At 34.4% G+C, this 6,520-nt stretch overlaps 1 pseudogene across 1 annotated transcript; it reads right to left on the bottom strand.

The window, feature by feature from the left end:
- Positions 1 to 226: 226 nt before the first annotated feature.
- Positions 227 to 3,787, bottom strand: LOC145005173 (cyclic nucleotide-gated ion channel 4-like; annotated as a pseudogene). Its single transcript, XR_013662516.1, has 7 exons — positions 3,186 to 3,787; positions 2,069 to 2,284; positions 1,652 to 1,971; positions 1,458 to 1,566; positions 1,117 to 1,353; positions 931 to 1,017; positions 227 to 806 (listed from the first exon to the last, which is right to left on the bottom strand). The product of XR_013662516.1 is annotated as a cyclic nucleotide-gated ion channel 4-like (transcript).
- Between the last annotated feature and the right edge of the window lie 2,733 nt (positions 3,788 to 6,520).

Raw genomic sequence — 6,520 nt, 5'->3', positions numbered from 1 at the left:
ATAATTATAAAAAAAAGTAAAAGAAAAAATGAGTAAGGATATAATTGTCATTTTACATCGATTAGGGACCAAATTCGAAACAAAATAAAATTATAAGGATGGTCCGAGTTAAAAATTCTTTGTAAGGGCCAACCACGCATACTACCCCAAACCATAGGTCCATTCGAGTAATTTACCCTTAATTCCGTCTTAATAAATGTTAGGCTTAAAATGCATGCATTAATTAAAACATAAGTTTAGCGGCCTAATTTTATTACAGATTCTAATCATATATAGTTTACAACATGGCGTTGTGTATCTATTAAATTTCACAAATTCAAAATTCAAAATCATCTTGATTAGGCTTTGGTGAAGTTATCTTCCCCAAGTGAAGAACACCTAGACAAAGGTCTCCTTGGTCTAATAAACGACAACGAGTTGAGTGTAAGCCTATGCTTGTACCTCCTCCAAGCCAATTGAATCGCAACTGCTGCCCAAGTCCTCCATCCTGGTGAATAATATCTTGCACTCATCTTCACTTTTTCGTTCACAAAAGTATATCTAAAATGTTGTGTAACATACTTTACATCTTCGGCATCTAGGCCAAAAGCTTCTGTGGTCTCGAGAGTGACTAATGTTGATGATGATGAAGGTAGTCTTTCAATGAAAGGTCTCTTTAGACACCACGATAAGAGCTCATCCCCACTGAAGTTTCCTGGGCCTAACGTACAACTACTTTTGACACCATCTCGTAAATATTGGCTACTTTGAAGATGCCCTCGTACTATAAATAACATCCTTTGCACTGCATCTCCCTCTCGAGTAATCTATTATAGTTTTAACGCTAAAGAAATCAGTTATCATATGCAAGAAATTGAAATTATTATTAGTGATCGGAATACATGTAATTAAGGACTAAGAGAAAACTATAACATGTATCAATTAACTTACTATTTCTCCGTTAGTGTAAATAAGGGGCTTAACACGGTCACATATGTTCTCAAGGACCAGGTTGTCCATATGTTGAAATAAAGGTACCTGAGTGAAACATTGATAAACATTCAATGAATATAGTGATACTTAAATTACATACATATTTTGTTACGCAAATATTAATATTAATTATGTAATATGTACCTGTCGGACCAAATCCAAGCATAGATGGTACTTTATATCTCTTCGCAGGCCCTCAGGCAGGTTGCGAATCATCTCACACTCATCAACTCCACGCATGGCTGCCCAACTTTTTCTCTCGTAATTTCTGACTCTTTGTCTAAATTCTTGAGGGAGGCGTCTTCTCCTCATCCACCACTCTATGTCTCTCATTTTCAACTGCATTGCTAGTTTCTTTGATGTCGTTGCATGCAAAAACACCTTCGCATATGCATACATTTTGACTTTTTATAAGACCACAACTACCAAGCTAATTTCAAATTGAACTCGATCTACTACATCCACAATTCCACATGCATACTTACCTTAATGTTTCCAATTAACATGGTGACTAAAAGGAGGCCAGTCGTGAGAACAATGATAATGAAAACCACTTCCAACCAATCTGTTGTGCTCTCCAAGTTACCAAATGTACTGTGTTACATGAGTTATATATATAGCATAATCAAATTTTTGTGCTTGAAAGACATAAAAAGATATAATCTAATCATCTTATTACCTGAGTGTCATCAAACCCCAAAATATAGGGAAGAGTATCTTCTCCAATCTGCTCTCGTTGGTGACAAGTTGAACTGTCCATTTATAAGCTCCAAAACTGAAACTGTCGCTATCTTGTAGACAAGTAGTCCTTGTGCTTCTGTTCTCACCCCATAAGAGTCTCGACTGCTTGTCTCTTATAACTAGTTTGTTTGTTCCATAATACATGAAGTTTTCACACGTCAATACTCTTGGCATGCATCCATTTGTTTCCATGCATTTCTCCTTCAAGCATCTGGTAGTCCTCTGGGCTCCTAGCAAATACCAACAAGCACCCACAGCCTGCATCGATCATTTGCATGTTGTTGAGACAAGATCAAGATATATGGTTGAATTTAATCAAATTATATATATATATCATGGAAAGGATATTAATTACATGAGAGGCGACAAAATAAGCGATCAAGTTGAGGGCAACTCCCCACCAAACAGTACCAAAAATGTAGACGGAGTGAGTTTGCATGCTTCGTAAGAGGCGAAGAAAGTGATAAATCTTGGGTAGGTATTGGATGAGAAACATGATTAGGAAAATTGTCATCACAACCGTTGTTGAACCTTTTTCTAGCAATCTCGGGATTATTACCCATAATACTACCTGCGATATATACTTTTTTCATTTGTTAACTATATACATCTTGTCACCCAGGTTAATTTTTTTTTACAGGAAACTAATTTTATAAAAGAAACAACTAGCAAGGCGATAAAGATGCAACAAGATGTTACATTCAAAATCAAGAAGATGATTAATTACATCGACAATTTTTCGAATCAAAGGAGGACCGTATTTTTTTTTTTCTTTTTGCAACTATATATTGATCCACTAAAAGCTAACTACCTAAATGGCTAAATTCATCAGCGAAGAAGAATAATTCACCATGGAAGCAATGTTAGGTATTTTCAGGCCCATGTACTTAATTAATTTTATCCTAGCCAAAAAGAAGACTCCACCATGCAAGAAAATGTTGGGTTTTTTTAGCCCATGAATAAAACCCACTTATTAGCCCATATTTCTTTAACCCAGCCGAACAGAAGAATCCACCATGGGTGGGTATAAAAAGCAATGGTTTTATGATAATTTTTGAATTATATTATCTGTGTATGCTCGTGATCTATGGAACAAACTTAAAGAGTTGTATGCTCTTTACTATAGTGAACAACAACTTGTTTTTGATTAAACAAATATAACATAAGAGCAGTATTGCTGACTTATGTTAAGAATGTATACAAGCACACCACATAGCCTAAATAAAATGCTATTTGTATGACCTATAAACAAAACAAGGCTTATGAAAAAGTTGGTATAATGGAGCTATTTATGGTTTTTGTTTTGTTCATATGTGGATTTTTTGACAACAATTTTTTGTTTTTTGAAATATCTCTTTTATTTTTAAGTATTGATAATTGACTATCTAACTAAATTGTATTTTGGGATTTTTACATAAAATGTTATCCAAATTTACTCTGAAATATATTTAATTAAATTAGGAAAACAGAACCTGGGAAATTGGTAAGACGACGAAGATATCAAGTGAGAAGCGGTTTCTGGCCTCCGTCATCAACCTCATCAGCACGTTCCGTACAATCGATTCATCGGTGCTGAACCGGCGTTGGTCTGGTGGAGATGACTTTTTCAACTTGAACCGCAACCATATATTCCACAGGTGCAACGCATCCGTCATGCACCGGAGCACCGTAACAGTGACGGCGAACCACCCGTCGACGAACAAACACATGCACGACTCGCTAATCGACAGAGTGTAGAAGAAGAGCGGGTCCACGAACAGACCCATCGCACACACCAGCAGGAAAACCCGGTTCCATTCTTGGACCCATGGAGATCTCGGGTCAATTCTTCCTCTCCCACGTGGACTACACACGCTGTAAATGTTCTCGTCGTACTCTTTTTCTACTTCTTCTTCATCATCAGTGGTTTCTGTGTAAGCATCTGAATGTTCATGCCTGGAAGCCATGTTTGCTCACTGTGCGTTTCTGTTTCTGAGAGAGAGAGAGAGAGAGAGAGAGAGAGAGAGAGAGAGAGGAATATATGTACCGAATTTGTTTGGAGAAGAAGACATAAAATGTTTGTAGCGGTGGGAGAGCTCAGCTACAGAAGCTAAAATGTACTACTTTACTCCTTCTGTGATTTATTGTTGTGTGTCTACGTGTGTATATTTGACACGTAAAAAGGATGCTATTTGGAAAAAAATTGTTTTACCATATTTCATATGTTGTTTGTCATTTATATTCTATTGAATTGACGATTTCTATTGGTTGTTGAAACATAGGAACTGAGATTCTTCGATGTTGTTGTCAAATTTCTTATTTTGTTTTGTTCAATGGAATTTACTATTTGAAAAAGGTAACGTTGATTAATATTAACCGTGAAAACAATATATATATATATATATATATATATATATATATATATATATATATATATATATATATATATATATATATATATATATATATATATATATATATATATAATATTATTATCTTACACTCATTAGCAACCTTATTAAATCAACCATCTACTTTTATCTCTCTTATCATTACATATAGACATCCTAACTGTTATCCATGCCAAGCAACGAAACAATTTTTTTAGATATTACTTTCTAGAGTTAATTAACTCTTTTGCACAAATAGTATACCAGATCTAAATATTTATCAATAAGATTTACGTTAACAATTATGAAATCAGTAATAATAGTACACTACATCTAAACAATTATCAATAAGAGTTATGCTAAAAAATATGAAATCAGTAAGAATAAAAGATGAAGAGTTAGGATTGTTTACAAATATGTACGAATACATGATTGATTGTACATTATTAATCGTTAAACACTTTTGTATACACCACGTTTAATAGATAACTTCATTGTTTTTCAATTCTTCGTTAGACTTCACTAATACTTTAGTATTGGCATATGATATCCTTCTGGAAAATGTCATATAAAGTTGATCATGCGAGAACCGAATCTTGAAGATATATACCTACATTTGAAATTGTTTGTCTCTGAGCTTTATTCATTTTCATTGCGAATCATAATCAAATTGGGAATTATTCTCTTTTGCTTAAATAGGAACATGTCATCTTCAGACGGGCGTAGATAAATCTTTTGCAAAAAATACTCTCTTTTACAGCATGGTGACCAACAACTATTTTGACATCAATGATATTGTGTTGAAAACATATTAATCGGGTTTTATTACATAATCTATTTGATATGTCAAGATTTCATAACAGTATTATTGATATCCAACTTTTTGGTGTAGGTAAAGGGGGGGTAAAATACTAACATTGAGTGTGTTCATGAATTCCATATGATATAAGTTATGTGTATCATCATCTATTGCTTCATCAAAACTATAGTATTTTTTTTTTTTTTTTTTTTTGAAGTCGATCGATCAAATAATCATTAATCTTATTGACGTTTTCATTTCTTGTGGATAATATTATCCAAGAAATAATATAATTTGATTCAAATATATTAATTTCCAAGGATAGAAATATTGTATTTTGTTTACTGCAAATAATTTTCGGACGGCTATTTTTTCGTCGAATATTCATTTTAGCAATTAAAGTTTAAGCTATGAAGTTAGATCATGTCAAACAATTTATTTCGTTGACTTTTCACACTCAAATAAGTAATTTACTAAAACTAAGTTATATGTTACACAAAAGATTTTTGTTGGTTGGAACAAACAAAAATAAAAGTTCATTGTGACAACCCTATATTTTCAAAATCAATGTAACACTCAAAAGTCAAATACAACGAATTATTTGGAATCAACGGAATTAACCTCAAAAATAAAGTGTTCAAAAATCTAAATTTGAGATGCATCAAATGTTAGATATCGTGCCAAGGTTTCCAAAAACATAAAGAACGTTCAAAACCGAGTTATAATGAAATGATTATGACCACTCAAATATTCACGACACACCCTGTAAAACATTATTAAACGTAAAAAGTGAAATTCCAATAAAAATGTATTTTAGCCTTAGATATCTAAACAAAAGTCGTAGATTACGTTAAACTGTGAACATGCATAAAAATATCGCTCAAATTGGACCTCGTATGAAGAAATTACGAATTTTCTAAGTTTCGTAACAGTAGTAGAGAGCTAAAAACTCGAATTAAAGATCGAACGATTTTTAGCTAACGCAACCTAAACGAGAATTGAAGGTCTCCACAACAGGAGTAAGATGGTAAAAAGACAGACAAAAACAGACGTCAGATAAAGAAGTTATGGATTTTTAACGGATTTAGCAGTCCCGGCCTACTAAAAACATAATATTAAAAATAAAGTCAAAACTAGCCGACGGAATCTAATTGAAAGTTGTAGAGCATAGTCTCACCTACACGTGGATATAAAGAACGCGAAAAAAGAGCCCGTACACGAAAGTTATGAAATTTAGAAGATTGAAACACGAATTACGCCTAGCGTAAATTTATAGTACGCCCAATGTACTCAGGCGCAGTGTCAAGTCTCATCGGCTAGCAGACTCTACGCTTAGCTAGACTCGAGTCGTAATCCATGACACATACGAATGCCCAGCGTAACGTGTACACCCAGCATACTCCGATATTACGCCCAACGTACTCCCACTTTCAACCCTAGAGGGCATGAGCTCCGGGTTTTGGCACACTTTTTTCAAACTCTCTCTCACTTTCACTCACTTGTGAGCTCCAGAGGCCATCCCGACACCCTCGGTTCCATACCCCGAGCCCCGATGAAGGTTCTACGCTACCGAGATCCCCGAGAAGCTCGAAGACGCACCTTTCCGCAGTTGAAGTTCTGCTCGATTCTAGTCTCACTC

This window comes from Lactuca saligna, chromosome 7, assembly GCF_052625555.1.
Source record: "Lactuca saligna cultivar CGN05327 chromosome 7, ASM5262555v1, whole genome shotgun sequence".
Classification (NCBI taxonomy): domain Eukaryota; kingdom Viridiplantae; phylum Streptophyta; class Magnoliopsida; order Asterales; family Asteraceae; genus Lactuca; species Lactuca saligna.
The sequence above is the reverse complement of the archived record's forward strand: the minus strand, read 5'-3'. Positions and strand labels throughout refer to the sequence as shown.